The sequence below is a fragment of the Lissotriton vulgaris genome, chromosome 6 (genome assembly GCF_964263255.1).
Source record: "Lissotriton vulgaris chromosome 6, aLisVul1.2, whole genome shotgun sequence".
Lineage (NCBI taxonomy): Eukaryota > Metazoa > Chordata > Amphibia > Caudata > Salamandridae > Lissotriton > Lissotriton vulgaris.
This window is the reverse complement of record NC_141694.1, coordinates 1,385,384,368-1,385,400,822: the sequence shown is the minus strand read 5'-3', so window position 1 is coordinate 1,385,400,822 and position 16,455 is coordinate 1,385,384,368.

Sequence of the window (16,455 nt, the reverse complement as noted above, 5' to 3'; positions counted from 1 at the left end):
TCTTCGAAGAGAAATGTCTGTAAACACTGCATATTTCACATTACACTATTATTAACACAGGTCCTAGATATTGTACTCACAGGTCTACTATTCAAAGATTTCAATGTAACCGGTGCTCTTCATTTTCTACCAAATGTGGTTTTATTTATCTTGATTCTATACTCTTTATTTCTGTATTACTTTTTTGACATTAGCATTGTGTTTGGTTAATTTCGAATAGCAATTTGTATTCCTGCATATAATCATACGATATTATATTTGAAGATTTTGCGTAAAGATTTAAGGAAAATACTTTATATGCAACATAGATGTTAATGTCTCCCCTTTTTTTTAGAATACCTTGTTAAGCTACTAGGTAATAATGAGATGAGCTTACCGTGAAAATGTCTCATTGCTAGTTCACAATAGGATCAGAGCATAATGAGCATTTAAATTAATATTCATTTCCCACATAATATTTTCTTAGTAGGTCGACGCAAAGCTAATTAAATAATTCTCACACTTCCAAACATGTCTTGCGGATATTTAGCTCATGTAAAAAACTTATATAACTAAGATTCTTTAAAGACAATTTTCCAAAACTTTAATTTTACCAGGAGTTTCACCAGTCATATGAGAAAATTGGTACAGAGGTGGTTGGTTAAAGGATAGTGGATCAGCAGAGTACACCAGTGCATTAAACCTGGAAGGACAGCATTCACATTACAAAAATAGTCTCTAATATTACATAGCAACAAAAAATAAGTATAACGTGATTGATGATTTAAACAGAAATTGAAACATACCGAGGGAGAGGTTTCCTTAATATTAATACAAAATAACTTTAGTCAAAATAAATATTATTGTGTCCATGATGTGTCAAGAATAAAAGGTACAACATTTCGTTTGAATGTTAATGCAATTTCGGAAAAAATAGAGCAAGATTTGACTAAAATGAGAAGTACTGATCATAGGGACAGAACAAATCATCATAGTTGAAAAGCTCCTTGGTTTCAATGGACAATGTTATTCTATACATTTTTAAATGTATTGTATGACTGCAATAGAATATCATTCACTGATGAAGAAAACAATTCCCAAGAGAACATAGACAGGAACAAGGATAGATGCATGGTTTAATGATGTTTAGTTTAGGTTAAGGAAACATTGCTCATGAACCGAAGTTTTACATATTTGAAAGATATTCTCTCAGGGTACGGATTGCACTGTTACCGGTTGTGTTGTCATATAGGAAGAAACAAGGTTCCTATGGGTTGGATAACCACAGGACACACTGTTTCCACAAATCAGGCAACATCAATGCAATGGACCAATGAAAAACTCATTCTGTTTGCCTTCCTCCTATATATTGCTTTCACCGACAATGAAGCCAACCACTAATTCTTCATGTTGAGGCTACTTCTTGGAAAAAATATGCTCAATGCAGTATGCCTGATTTGGTTATGGTAACAAGCCAATGATGAAATTGATAGACCTGACTGGTTTATTCTAAAACATAATATGACATGCCATAGGTATGTTCTGTTAAGCTAGGACAAAGGCAGTGGGCCAGACTTATATTTTAAGAGACACATATGTAAAAGCCAAGAAGTCTTTAAGGGTGGACAACAAGCATATCATGTTAATGTATACAGACATGTTTTTTTGTTATATGGAACATCACAGATTACCTTGGTATGCAAGATTTTTGTTGTTGATGGCTCTCTTTGACAAACCCTCAATGTAAGGAAGCTGAATAATTAGTTGTGCAGAATGTGAGCCCTGTGCAAGTAATAGGTCCACAATTTTACCCTCACTGGGAACCAGGCATCACATCGTAGCACTCAACCCTCTCAAGGTAACAAAGCAGGCCAGTCCAAGACGTACTCAGTGCTCACGGGAGGACGTGTGGGCTAGTAATCACCATTCACTGGCACATAATAGGAAAACTCAATAAATGATTATCCAGTCTGTGCTTTTTATTTAGAGAAGAAAAAGTACACTTATTACAAACACACTGCTCAATACCACACAGTAGTTTAGAAATATTAATATGGTTGTTGAAAGTTCCTTGAATGATATTGCATTTGACCCCTTAAAGTGTCATGCCACCCCAAGTAATCACAGGAACTTCCTATCATACGATAAAGCACATCATCATAGAGGAGGATGTGACTTTAAATCAAATAGGCCTTGTGGGTTTACCATGGTCAGACCAGAACCACAGCTTAAATAAATCATCTGCTATCACTGACATCAATAACCATGTTTCATTCACAATCAGTATCCATAAAGCAATGCACGTTTATGAGAAATTACTGTCAGCAATACATTTTTAAAATAAAATAAGACATTATCAAACAACATTACGTGTCTGTGTCTTACTTTTATCACCTTAGGCCATAGAAAATGCTGCCATACAACCAACCATTAGAGACCCATGCACTCCCATGCTTTAGAACAACGGCTACAGGCTTGGGATTGCTTATACACAGCCTGAAAAGCCAATGGGGGAGTCATCATTTTCTTGACCCAGGAAACTCGGGGTCTCTTTTGAAACATCTTGGAGGGGAACTTCTGCATTCCTGCATTCTCCCCTCTGCCCCCACAGCTCTCTTGTAAAGGTTGGCATTGCTTCTTCCATCATGTGGTGAACAAAAGGAAGCAAAACTTGTGCAATCTCAGCTGGGCATTAAGGGGCACTCCCTCCTGGAACTGCGAATACCAAAGTAACAGCTCTAGGCACGACTTCCCTTTTGTTACGCAGAGCTTCTGCTCCACGTTTTCTTTTACTTTGGACCTTTTTCCTTATTCTAAGGGGGAAAGCCCTTCCCACCCAGGCACCCCAACGGATGGCTTTGTTAGGTAAGTATGGGGAGCCTTACCAACGTTGCCTAGCCGGCTCTCCACTCAGTTGGGTCTCATTACTGTCTGGACCGGGAATGGGCAGGGGGAATCTCTGCTGCTTGTTTCATGTAAGGGGGGTGGTGATGAACAGAGTGTCTGAATTAAGCAGACCACTCTTACCCAGTCCAAAGATCAGGGCTTGATCCATCACCGTTATTTATCTCACTGCCCCATCCCAGCTCAGAACCTGGCTATATGCAAATCAGTCTGTCCCTGGCCCAGTGCATCATGGGAACAGGGCAGACTAAACTACCAAGCCAATTCTTCACCAGAAAGGAGACAAGCTACCGGGGACCGGTTTCTGGCATTTCAGCCGTCTTCGGCCCGGCTTGCTTGAATCCTGATGGAGCAGTGAGAGAGGGACTCATGTCTGAGTATACCCTGCCACACCTATAGTGGCCAAAAACGCTTGTTTCATGTAGGCAGAGTGTGTTGCTTGCGATGGCTGCCTCACTCCCCCAGACACAGCACAGGAAGCAGGGATGAGTCTACCACTGTTTGGGGGTGTGAGAGAGCTGCCTGTTGTATTCTATCATTGAGGGTCCAGGGGTGATGTCCTGGTCTCTTTTCCTGCATTGTGTGGCGGACCTGGGTCACTTTCTACTATGTGTGGGGGGATGTGGTGGCGCTTCCATTTCTGCTGCTTCCATTGGCGGCAGTGGCTGAGGTCCCGGGACCCTCCTTGTCTCCGCCATCCTATACAATATGGTCCCTGGGCCTCGCAGCTATGGGGAGGAGTCCCATTAATGCCCCCTCCCAGAGGGTCATTATTTAATAAGGCTTGCACTGACCAAGCCAGGCACTGGCCGACATCAGGGATATCATCAGTTGCAGCTGAGCTTCACACACTCCATTTTCTCGGTGAAGGGGTAAAAGGCCAAATCCTTTAAACTAGATATCGCATTGGGGCTGATCTCAACAAACTTGCGAGCATTTTGCTCCTGGTGTCAAGTCATAGCCACCTAGAGCTCAGGGGAGTAACACAGGCCCCCGCATCCCCCGCAGTGCGGGGGCCCAAGAGCTCCAGGAGGCCCCCTCAGCACTGCACTTTGACGGTGGAGATCCTGATAGAGTCCCGAGGGGGCCCCTCTATGTACATTGCAGGGGGCCCCCTCAATTATCAATACACCACTGCTAGAGCTTCATTATCAACCCTACTGGCATTAACGTTGCCACACTTTGCAGGGAACTGGTTCTATTGGCTCCCTGCAGCAGCTTTTCTCTTTTGTTAGGTCTCTGGTGCTCCTCTCCTCTTACTGGGGCACTGTAGTCCAGATCTTCCACCAACTGGTCCTTATAGGGTGTAAGGGAACCATCCTTTCTGGTCGTGGAGAGACTCACTGTTTCGGGGATCAACTGTGGGCAGCATCCTTAGTCCATTAGTGCATAAAGGGACTTATCCTTCCAGTTGTCCAGTTGTCCATGGTGGTTCTGCAATCCAATGCCAATGTCAAACTCTCTTTATCTTTCTTGAGCAAAGGTTTTAAATGGGGTGGAAAGTTCTTGAAGCAAGGCAAACCTGGCAAATCCTAGGGCGCCACAGCACCCCTCCACCCTCGTTCCAATCCTTCTGCACAGCATGCTGGGACAAATCAAGGTGGCACCGTCAATTGGTCCCTATTAACATCTCCTCTTTGGGCCTCAACTCTGCCCCTAGCTAACATCACTGAATGTCCAGTGTTGGCTCTAGAGGATGGGCGCACTCCTTTGTTCAGGGTGCCTGGGCTGTCCCAGCCGTGGTACAGTGTGACAGCTAACTAATGGATGCAGATTTCCATTCTCACCATTGCTCCTCAGGAGCTGGGTGAAGCACTGTCAATTACTCCTTTTTTCTGGGGAGGCCTTTGTTCTCTCTGGGAAGGAGCAGAATAATTACTTTGGCACATCAGGGTGACAAAGTCCTGGACTCTGATCCTGAGCGGACCCAGAGACATATGACATTTCTGGACAACCCATAAAGGCTACATGTAGACTCTTGAGACTTGCATATTCAAACTTGGTATACATGTCTCACCACAGTTTGATACCTCTCTGGAAACTGCACTCAAAGGCAGATTACCCACAATGTGCTTAACACAGGACACTGCAGATAAAACAGTAAACCCTGCTGACAGTATCTATGAGTAGCCACTAATATTCTAAGGCCTACCAAGGTCAACATCCAGCCTTTCAGAATGCCCTTTGCACCAGGCTACATGTGCACAGTTACCATGCCGGAAATGACAGCAGTCTTACATGCATAGCCTGAAAATGTGGGCACATGTGTGTGCACACGTGCTCATGTGTAACCAGCCATGTGACCCTGACCTTTGTTGCCTTTCACAAAATAAATGGGCAGAATCCATTTAGTTACACGCGATGTGGAAGATTTGCGATATATATATATATATATCCAGAAAAGATTGCCCAAGTTAGGATGTCACACTCGAGAGGGTTAACACACACTTGCTGCCGGTGGTAGTGTGACAGTGTGGCCCACGCCAGACCCTCTGACTTGCCAGACGTGTTTTGGGCACAGGTAGTTGAAGTGCCTGCCCACGAACATTGCGTGGTGACAAACCGCTGTGGGTGTCCTCATTCTCCCAATGTTCAAATGTCTACCCCAGTGGGTGGGATGGTATGAACACAACATCGCCACATGTCCAATATATACCTGCGGCTCAGGCCCCTTTCGCTCGAAACACCTCTCTGATTGCTAAGCAGTGTCAATTCCGCCAGAAGCAGCGGCGGGGCTTCCCAGTGACTGGACTAGCCGCATAAAATCAAGAAAAGATTGCCCAAGTTAGGAAGCCACACTCGAGAGGGTTAACACACTTGCTGCCGGTGGTAGTGTGACAGCGTGGCCCACGCCAGACCCTCAGACTTGCCAGACGCGTTTCGGGCATAGGTTCCGCCCTTTATCAATGGCTGCACAAAAGGAGGACAAGGTTTCATTACACACACCTGTTTTCATTGCATGTTAACAAGTCCCGCCCATGTGGGATGTGGCAAGACATGCTGGTAGTTGAAGTGCCTGCCCACGAACATTGCATGGTGCCAAACCTCTGTGGGTGTCCTCATTCTCCCAATGTTCAAATGTCTACCCCAGTGGGTGGGATGGTATGAACACAACATCGCCACACGTCCAATATATACCTGCTGCTCAGGCCCCTCTCGCTCCAAACACCGCTCTGATTGCTAAGCAGTGTCGATCCGCCAGAAGCAGCGGCGGGGCTTCCCAGCGACCGGACTAGCCGCATAAAATCCAGAAAAGATTGCCCATGTTAGGAAACCACACTTGAGAGGGTTAACACACACTTGCTGCTGGTGGTAGTGTGACAGCATAGCCTACGCAAGACCCTCTGACTTACCAGACGCGTTTTGGGCATAGGTTCCGCCCTTTATCGATGGCTGCACAAAAGGAGGACAAGGCTTCATTACACGCACCTGTTTTCATTGCATGTTAACAAGTCCCGCCCATGTGGGCTGTGGCAAGGCATGCTGGTCGTTGAAGTGCCTGCCCATGAACATTGCATGGTGCCCAACCGCTGTGGGTGTCCTCATTCTCCCAATGTTCAAATGTCTACCCCAGTGGGTGGGATGGTATGAACACAACGTCGCCACACATCCCATATATACCTGCAGCTCAGGCCCCTCTCGCTCTAAACACCACTCTGATTGCTGATTGCTAATATATATATATATATATATATAAAGGCATAACGCCGAAACGCGTCATCCTTGTTCGCTGAGTGCACAATAAAGTTTCTTGTGCTGGACTTACCTGGTGTACCGTTTTTCCTGTAATCCATACACGGATGTGAACGGAAAGCTGATATATCTATATATATATATATATATATTCACTGAAAAAAACATAGGTTATAGACCATATATAGTTAGGAATTAGCATTTACAAAACCTTGAAAATTCACTGAAAAAACCATAGGTTATAGACCATATATAGTTAGGAATTCGCATTTACAAAACCTTATTTTACTCACACAAAACCATTGAAATTCCATATATAGTTAGTTGCACTAACTATATATCGCGCACCCGCAATCCACTGCTGATGATGTCACATATTACATCATTCATGACATGGTCAGTGACATCACTGATGACATCACTGATGACATCTCAAATGACATCACTGATGACATCTCAAATGACATCACTGATGACATCACTGATGACATCTCATTTGACATTACTGATCACATCACTGATGATATAATTCATGTGATAATACGATGAACCTCTTCAGACTCTAATATAACCTTAGATACAATTAGTGTAAACAGACACTCACAGACTGTCACTCATCCATGGAGTTACTCACACACCTAGTCAGTCATGCAAAGAATCAATCACACCTCCATTTCCTCAACTATACAGTTATACAAACTTTACTTATTCAAACATATACTAACACATATTTACTCTCTTATACAATCCCTGATACAAGTTCACAATGATCCATACAGCCACTCACACATTCACTGGCTCTTATGCACAGTTATTTATATATGTCAACTCTCACATGTACTGTGTTTTACATATGTACTTACTTTGACATGTAGCACTGAGATATCCATTCACTCACCAATACACTCATGCACACAGTCAACCGCCCATACAGCTGTTTCCACATGCACTTTTGAAACCATACATCTAGTGAATCAACTGCTCACACATCTATGCACAGAGTCATACACCTCCCAGCCACCCACACGCACACTCAGTCTCCCATACAAATACTTGGGCAACCAATCAATAACCCATATAGTTACTCATATAGCTACTTATCAACACATGCAACAGTTTACAGAACAACAGACATAATGATGCACAAATTAAGACAGTTTAGTCACTAACCCATGCACTCAGTGAGACACATTTAATCACTCACTCATACAGTCAGTCATGCACCTACTAAATCCTTCATCCAGACACTTATACATCCACTCATTCTTCAATATGTAAGACATATTTTAACTTTACAGAAACATACAGTCACTGGATGTTGTCATCAGTGATGTCATCAGTGATGTCATTTGAGATGTCATCAGTGATGTCATCAGTGATGTCACTGACCATGTCATGAATGATGTAATATGTGACATCATCAGCAGTGGATTGCGGGTGCGCGATATATAGTTAGTGCAACTAACTATATATGGAATTTCAATGGTTTTGTGTGAGTAAAATAAGGTTTTGTAAATGCGAATTCCTAACTATATATGGTCTATAACCTATGGTTTTTTCAGTGAATTTTCAAGGTTTTGTAAATGCTAATTCCTAACTATATATGGTCTATAACCTATGGTTTTTTCAGTGAATTTTGAAGGTTTTGTAAATGCTAATTCCTAACTATATATGGTCTATAACCTATGGTTTTTTCAGTGAATATATATATATACATACATATATAAACATATATCATCTGTATATCTATATAAATACAAACATAAATGCATGCATACATATACTTATATGCATACAGATGCATGTTATTTACATGAAAGTTGAAAAAACACTAATAAAAGCAAAGCTAAAAAGCCACCTCATTACAAACAGAATGGCTTTAACTTAAACGAGGGCGAGATCTATTGCATTTTCAATGCTTGTTTACTTTGGTTCCATCAAGAAGGCATTCAGATGTGTCACACATTTGCCATAAATTCTGAATGTTAGCACTCTAGTTGCACATTAGATCACTGTAGTAAAGCTACTGCTCACCAGGGACGTCTGCTGCTGGTATTCAAAGTGCATGTTTCAGTCTGCATGTCAGAATTTTTTTAATGAAATAGAAGAGGATTTGAGAAGTCACTCAAAATGATCCCTAATTTTTCTTTCTGAAGCACTAATCATACTTTCTATGGCAAAATTAACCCCCTCATGTTGTTCCTTTTTAAATTGAGTGTTTTCAGACTTACCACTTCATTCCAATCAAGATGGCTTCTGGTGTGCCATACTTTTGTCATAAGTAAGACTGTTAGCGCTCTAGTTGTTCTTTAGAACACTCTGGGACATTCTGTCATTGGGCTATACTTGGGGTACATCTGGGTGATATTTGGGCTACATTTAGGCTCTTTTGTCTCTGGTGGCCATCTTGGGAGACTGTATGTCAGAATTTTTTAATGAAATTGAAGAGGGTTTGAGAAGTCACTCAAAATGTGCCCTAATTTTTCTTTCTGCAGCACTAATCATAATTCATATGGCAAAATATACCCCCTCATTTTGTTCCTTTTTAAATTAAATGTTTTAAGAGTTACCACTTTATTCCAATCAAGATGGCTTCAGGTGTGCCATACCTTTGTAATAAGTAGGACTGTTAGCGCTCTAGTTGTTCTTTAGAACACTCTGGGACATTCTGTCATCGGGCTATACTTGGGCTACATCTGGGTGATATTTGGGCTACATTTGGGCTCTTTTGTCTCTGGTGGCCATTTTGGGAGACTGCATGTCAGAATTTTTTAATGAAATAGAAGAGGATTTGAAAAGTCACTCAAAATGTGCCCTAATTTTTCTTTCTGCAGCACTAATAATACCTTCTATTGCATAATATACCCCCTCATTTTGTTCCTTTTTAAATTAAATGTTTTAAGAGTTACCACTTTATTCCCATCACGATGGCTCCAGGTGTGCTATACCTTTGTAATAAGTAGGACTGTTAGCGCTCTAGTTGTTCTTTAGAACACTCTGGGACATTCTGTCATTGGGCTATACTTGGGCTACATCTGGGTGATATTTGGGCTACATTTGGGCTCTTTTGTCTCTGGTGGCCATTTTGGGAGACTGCATGTCAGAATGTTTTAATGAAATAGAAAAGGATTTGAGAAGTCACTCAAAATGTGCCCTAATTTTTCATTCTGCAGCACTAATCATACTTTCTATGGCAAAATATACCCCCTCATGTTGTTTCTTTTTAAATTAAATGTTTTAAGAGTTACCACTTTATTCCAATCAAGATGGCTTCAGGTGTGCCATACCTTTGTAATAAGTACGACTGTTAGCGCTCTAGTTGTTCTTTAGAACACTCTAGGAGGCTGCAGTAGAACACAAAGGAATCAACTGACAGTCTCTGTCCTTGTTGGATGTACATGTTTTACTGAGAATGTCAGACTTCATTTTCACATGACTGAGAAAGATAATGTGAATTTACAGAAAATATGCTTTCAGTTTAGCTTATAGATCCCCTTCCAAACCACTGTGGGAAAATCATGAGATATTAGTTTTCTTTCAAACAATATTCATGATATCACAGCAGAAGGTTTTTTCACATGGTAAAATCACCTTAGAACCCACCACAATTCCTAAAACGAGTATGGTACCATCAACAAATGATTTATAATGTAACTAAAGTCCTAAAACCCTCTATTAACTACAATGCTTTTTAATGAGGTGCTATCATGTATATTGGTCCCAAGATGGCTGCCAACACTTCTTGGATGAAGTGCTGACAGCCAATCAGATCAGATGTGTGGTTAGGCTCCGCCCAGATATGTATCTTTTTTTTAACCTAAATTACTCAAAATCCACTGGAGCACATATATTGAGACCTAGCAAAGGCACATCGGGCTAACAGTCCCTACAATTTTGCCAAGTTTCGTGCAAATCCATTCAGCCGTTCGAGCTAAAAGTGAGGCCAACCGCCCTATGGAAATTAACATGGGAAAAACGTGTTTTGGGACCCCCCTTTTTTCTCGGCCCCCCCTTGATGAAACCCCCCCAAATTGTCAGGGGCTGCTCAGAAACAAAATGTTCCATTTTCCTTAAAATTTCAGCCAATTCCGTCCACAAACGCCAAAGTTATTAGACATAGAATTTTCAAAAATCCCATAGAGAAAAAATCCTAACTATATATACCTACTGGCGACCGCCAGTAGGTAATATATATATATATATATATATATATATATGTATATATATATATATATATATATACATACACACACAAATACATACACATACATAAAGGGGTTTTAGGTCACCCACCACATACCATTGGTCTATTTGGACATGACACCTTACAGCATGGAGCAATGCCTCAATCCACTACAGCCCTGTGAGTGGTCATTTTTCCTTGTCATATGTGGACTTCAACTTGAAAGTGGGGGCACTTCAGCACCATGGCTGGTGAGCCAGTTCTTTAGTCTTACATTTTTTCCTCCTATAGATCTGCTTCCATTTGTTACTTTTTAGAACATGCAGCTGCTTGCAAGACAGTGCTACTGAGTCATGCTAGATTGCCAATCATTTCGTCTGCCTTGCTCTGCATCCATGTCACCATTGTTACTAAAATGGGCAGCCCTGTTGAGAATGGTATTGTCCACACTGTATCATTGTTTACCATTCTCGAATGGACTACACCTTGCTTCTAAACATGGCATCCCTGTTGGTACTTTAAAGCAATGATGTGCTATGTTCAATGCCATTGAAAGACAGCCACCCACTGCTAGGTTTATTTTTATTTTTTTCTTCATTTCTCTTCATTTTAACTTCCAATTCTAAGTCACTTTTCAGTTGGACTTGATTATATATTAGTTGATCGGAGATACACCCCCCTGAGGGCCCTACACTCTCCCATCTATATTGTTGACTCTGATGTGACAATGCACCATACAGATATATTTTTTCTTACTAAGGCGTTCTTTCGTGTGTACATCAAATATGGTAATATTTGTGATTAGCCAGCAAACAGAGAAACGGGATGAAATGTTATCCGTCTAGTAGTTTCTCCTCATCCTCGCTCTAGATGTGCTCGTTTTTGTTATTGTTTACCTCCTTCCCCCACGTGGTCGGTCAATGACCAAATCCTTGGTCTAAGGCTGGGTAGCCAATGAGCGCGCGGTTTGCAATTTCTTGAACCCCTCAACCAATCACGTCGCGCGTTCATGCGCCCCACGTGATTACGTGACCAACAGCAGCGCGTGTTATAATTAGTCTCGCGCCTTCCGTCCGGTACCTCCCCAGTCGGCCAGGACGCCGGCCCCGGAGTACCGACGGAAAGGTAAGGCGAGCCCTTTTTCGTTTCCCGCTAAGCAGCCCCTCCGTTTCCCGCTATGCTGTCTCATTCTGGTACGAGTTCTGTGGATGCGGGGGAGTCCTTTCTCGGTTACTTTAGGGAAAGGCACCATTAACTGGTGATGCAAGTCCCTTTTGATAACCGGCTACCGACAGAGAGAGTTGTTCTGTATTTTCTGTGCATTCTGTAACTGACATGTGGCTTACATGTTTTTTTAGAGCGGTGCTTCATCTTACCCTGAGCCGCTGCCAGGTGGGGTGAGGCCAGTCCACCTTACAGATTAAGGTAAGGACTGTACGACATTTGGCAAATGAAGTCTCTTCCCAAATGTATAACAACTGGCTCTATTATTAAGAGCGCTTAGATCAATTCCTGTAGTGTGATCTTAAGATTGATCCATAGACTATGGACTTACTTCATAGCCCATGAGTTATTGATAGCTATACCCATACCCCTTATCCCCTTTTTCTTTCCACAGTGATCGATACTGACTGTAAGGGCACACAGATTATTCAGGTGACTGCAAGCACTTGTTTTAGATTTCCTTGTGTCACTCTTTTCACTTCACTATTATTATTTTCACGTTGTGCAGTAGCTCTAATTGTTCAGTTTTGGTCCTGATGAATGCAAGGACGTAGTAGTCCCTAAATTGCAGAAACATGTTGACCATCCCTACCTCAGGCAGTCTACATAACCAGACTGCTTAAGGTCGCACATATTTTTAATCTTGGTGTTTAAGGCACGCATAGAATAAACATTATCTTGTGCCTTTTCTAAACCAATTTTAACACACTCTTTTGTCTTGGTTTCTTTTTCTCACTCACTTTTTCTTGCACTGCACACCCCAGTCCCATGCATTTATCCACTCATCATCATCGAGTGGTAGACCACACTGTTAGTGTCCATACCCTCTGAGGGACCCCCTCACCACCGGGTTGACCTCCGATTGTGGCACTGATTTTCTCAGACGGGTGGTTCGGATAAAATCCCAAATGATGAAGGGCGGATCCGATTGGTGACTGATGGGTAATTTCCTCATCCTTTGAGAATCTCCTGTGTTGCATTGATTTAGCGGTGCGGGTGACTTGGGTAACTTCTTTATACTCTTGGGCGCCTTTTCTTGAGACCCTCTGGTACCTAGTGTTATTTATTTTTTACTTTTTTGCAGGCATATGCCTGCCACTTTTAGGTGGTGACATGTTTTCTTCTTTTTACTTATCTACATTAAGTAGCTTGTATTCGCTTGTGGAGCTTATGTACGGTTTTTGGTGGATGGGCAAGAGAGTGAATGGAAGAATCGGTCATTGGGTGGATGAATGGATGTTTGGGTGCAAGAATGGGTGACAGAGTGCATGTGCATAAAAAAAGTTGCGCTAAGCATGAATATCGCCAAAAACTAACGCCTGCTCAGACCACTTCTTAACCTCTATATCCAATGGGAGTTGGATATTCAGGTTAAGACCCTATTGGCGTTAATGCCTGAATATCACTGGGTTTCCAGCGATATTCACACATTGAGCCGCTATCGCCGGATAGTTTATTGCATTTGAGATAAACATTGCTAATAGCAGGTTATCTCTGCGATACAATCTGGCGATGCGCGGCGCTAAAAAAAATATCGCTAAGCTCATTTAGCGATAAATAACTCTAGTTGTTGATAATATGTCCCACAGTCTTTTATATTGGCTAAATAGTTCACTAGAGGGGTGCACCTACAAAGAATGCGAAGATTACATAAATGAATTTGAGGATCATGTCCAGCAGTTCAAAAGGTTTTTATGACCAGGGCAGCAACGTAATGGTACTATTTGTGTTAAAAGGAAATAATTACCAGTAGTGACTGATTCCACTACTTGGGTTGGATGTTTCAGTGAAACTAAGCCTAATAGAGCAACTTCTTTCAAAGACAGGTCTTTAAGTGAGTAGCATTTCTCAAGTTTAGAAGTGTACCGGCTTTGTTGAGTGTAATTTAGATGAACAAGTGACACCTCATGGCTGTACCTTTGTTTTCTTCACTAATTTAGTTTTGGAACCTGATTGAATCAGGGGCGAGGGAAAGTGCGAGGCATACAGGGATACGGGCATAAGAGGGAGTGGTTATGTGAAGAAAGGAACACAGGGAGCAGAAAAAACAGACTTTGTCTTGGGTGCAAAACATTCTTATACCAGTCATGCATCTGTGGGAATTGTGTAGTGGCATTAGTGCAAATACTAGTTACTTACCTTCAGTTCGAATATCACAGGATGCGCATAATTAGTCCCTGTTTTTCAGATGGTATCTGAAAAACACCAGATGTTCGCGTACTTTGTTTTTTTTTTAGGTACCATTAATTTAAAAAACAGACAATCGCATAAACAGGAGAAATATGATGCTGTGCATTATGGGATATTTTCTCGTGCCAGAATGCTGTCCAAGGCTCTCTGCCTACTACCCCTTGAGCATTTAGAGTGCAATCTTCCATATTATCCATCAATGTTACAAGGCTTCATGGGGACAGCTTATTTATGGCCCTACCACAGGGCAAGAGATTAAAGCTTCACTCAGATCTAGATTGACAGTATGTCCAAAAGGCTTCTACTATCGTTTTTTAATGTTATTTTGATGGGTTTGAAATTTGACGGTTGCTTATGTTTGCTTTATTTGGTGGTTTCTGGGTATTTCGATACATGTGCTATTTACTTGTAGATTAGTAGGAGTATATGATCTTACATCTGAAACTGATGAGTATTCATGTAAACCCAAATTAACAAAATGCAGATGGATTGCTGATAAGGTAGATGGTACCTATGTTGAAGTTTCCCCTCTCTCTATATCATACCTTGTCTACTCCGCAAGCAACAATTTTACATGAATGCAGGCACGGCTAGCACAGGTAACAGCGGTGGGGAGTCGACAGGCGATAGGATAGGGAAAGTAAGATAAAAAAGTCAATAAAACCAGTTACCTTGCGCTCGCCGCATCGCCGACTCAGCTTTGCGGTCAGTGTAAGGTAAGATGTTTTATTTATTTTTATCTTACTTTCCCTATCCCGTCCTCTGTCAACTTTCCCCCTGCCCCGCCCTACCGCTGTTACCTGTTCCGGCTGCTCCTGCATGAATAACCAATGGATGACCAGTGTTCCTCTCCATGCTTGCCAGTACAACGGTAAAGCACACAAAGCTACATTTTCGTGAAAAATTCCAAAACCAGTAACTTCGCGTCTGTAAGGACAGACGAGGAATATTCAGAGGTTAGAAAAATTGGCATCAACAATGACAAAGGCCTGATTTAGACTTTGGTGGATGGGCTACTCCATCACAAATGTGACAGATATCCCATCCACAGTATTACACTTGCCTTATATTCTATAGCACTTGTAATACAGCAGATGAGATATCCGTCATGTTTAGAACGGAGTAAACTATCCGCCAAACTCTAAGTCAGTCCCAAAATTCATTTTCATGGGGAACTCAAGGAGAGCATTCTAAAGGTACAACTTCATACCTGTCAAGTAATAAGGGACCTGATTGAAAGTGTGATGGGTAGCCCGTTCTCCTCATTCCAAGTGCATTGCAACCTATGGCACTTGTATAAAGGTGGACAATATATCAGTCATATTGTGATCCATTTGCCAAACTCTAGTTCTGGTCAAGGGTTTGTAGACTGATATCAATAGGACACATCATCCAAATATCAGTGTTGCAAATTGATGGAAGGTATCACAGACGAACGAAGTTAGTCTCGGTGGAGGAGAAACAGTAATACAGAAAGGAATACGTATGAGTGACTGTGAGGGAGTGTGAGTGAATTTATGCATTGCTTTATATCCAATGCACAGATAATCAACTCTATAATGCATACATCTCAAGATCTTTTGGAAGACTATTCCACTTACCGATCAAGAGTATAAAAGGTAGGATAGCTTTCGGTGTACTGTCTATTAATGAAACTCTGAGGATGAGTCCCCTTGCCCACGAGGAAACAATATCGATTGCCCAAGCATGCTTCTCCAACCAGCACTATTTCAGATTGAGAAAAAAAGCACATTTTGCAGATGTACTAATTTTTAAAGAGAATTTCCATGTTCACAAAATGGGCTGCATTTGATTGAACTGGCTGCTTCAGGAGTGTTGGCAGGGGCTGAAAGCAGTGCATTACCTCATTCACAGAGGGATGGGCTGAAATCTGGATCTGGTGCCACACCATTTCCCAGCCACAGGCCTGAACTGTCACAAAAATTAGGTTTCTCAACCATGACCTAAATGGGTACGCGTAATATTGCTTTTGTGAGATATGTCTTACGCTCCATTGGGTAGTGTGATGTGGTAGCAGGAACATACCTACATCAGCAGGTTCTCATCCTTTCACCTACATGGCATATGGGAGTCATACATGATCGAAGGGAGTACTCTCTGACAGGTTGATATGTACTGAGTGCAGGGCCGAAACAGTGAGAGTAAATCTTGGTCTTGATGCCAATTGTGAATCAGGGTTGCAGGCTCAGAAATTGGACTTGCATGTTTTTGAGGCACATTTGTTGCCCTGCAATTCTGTAGACACAGATTTGGAAACTGGG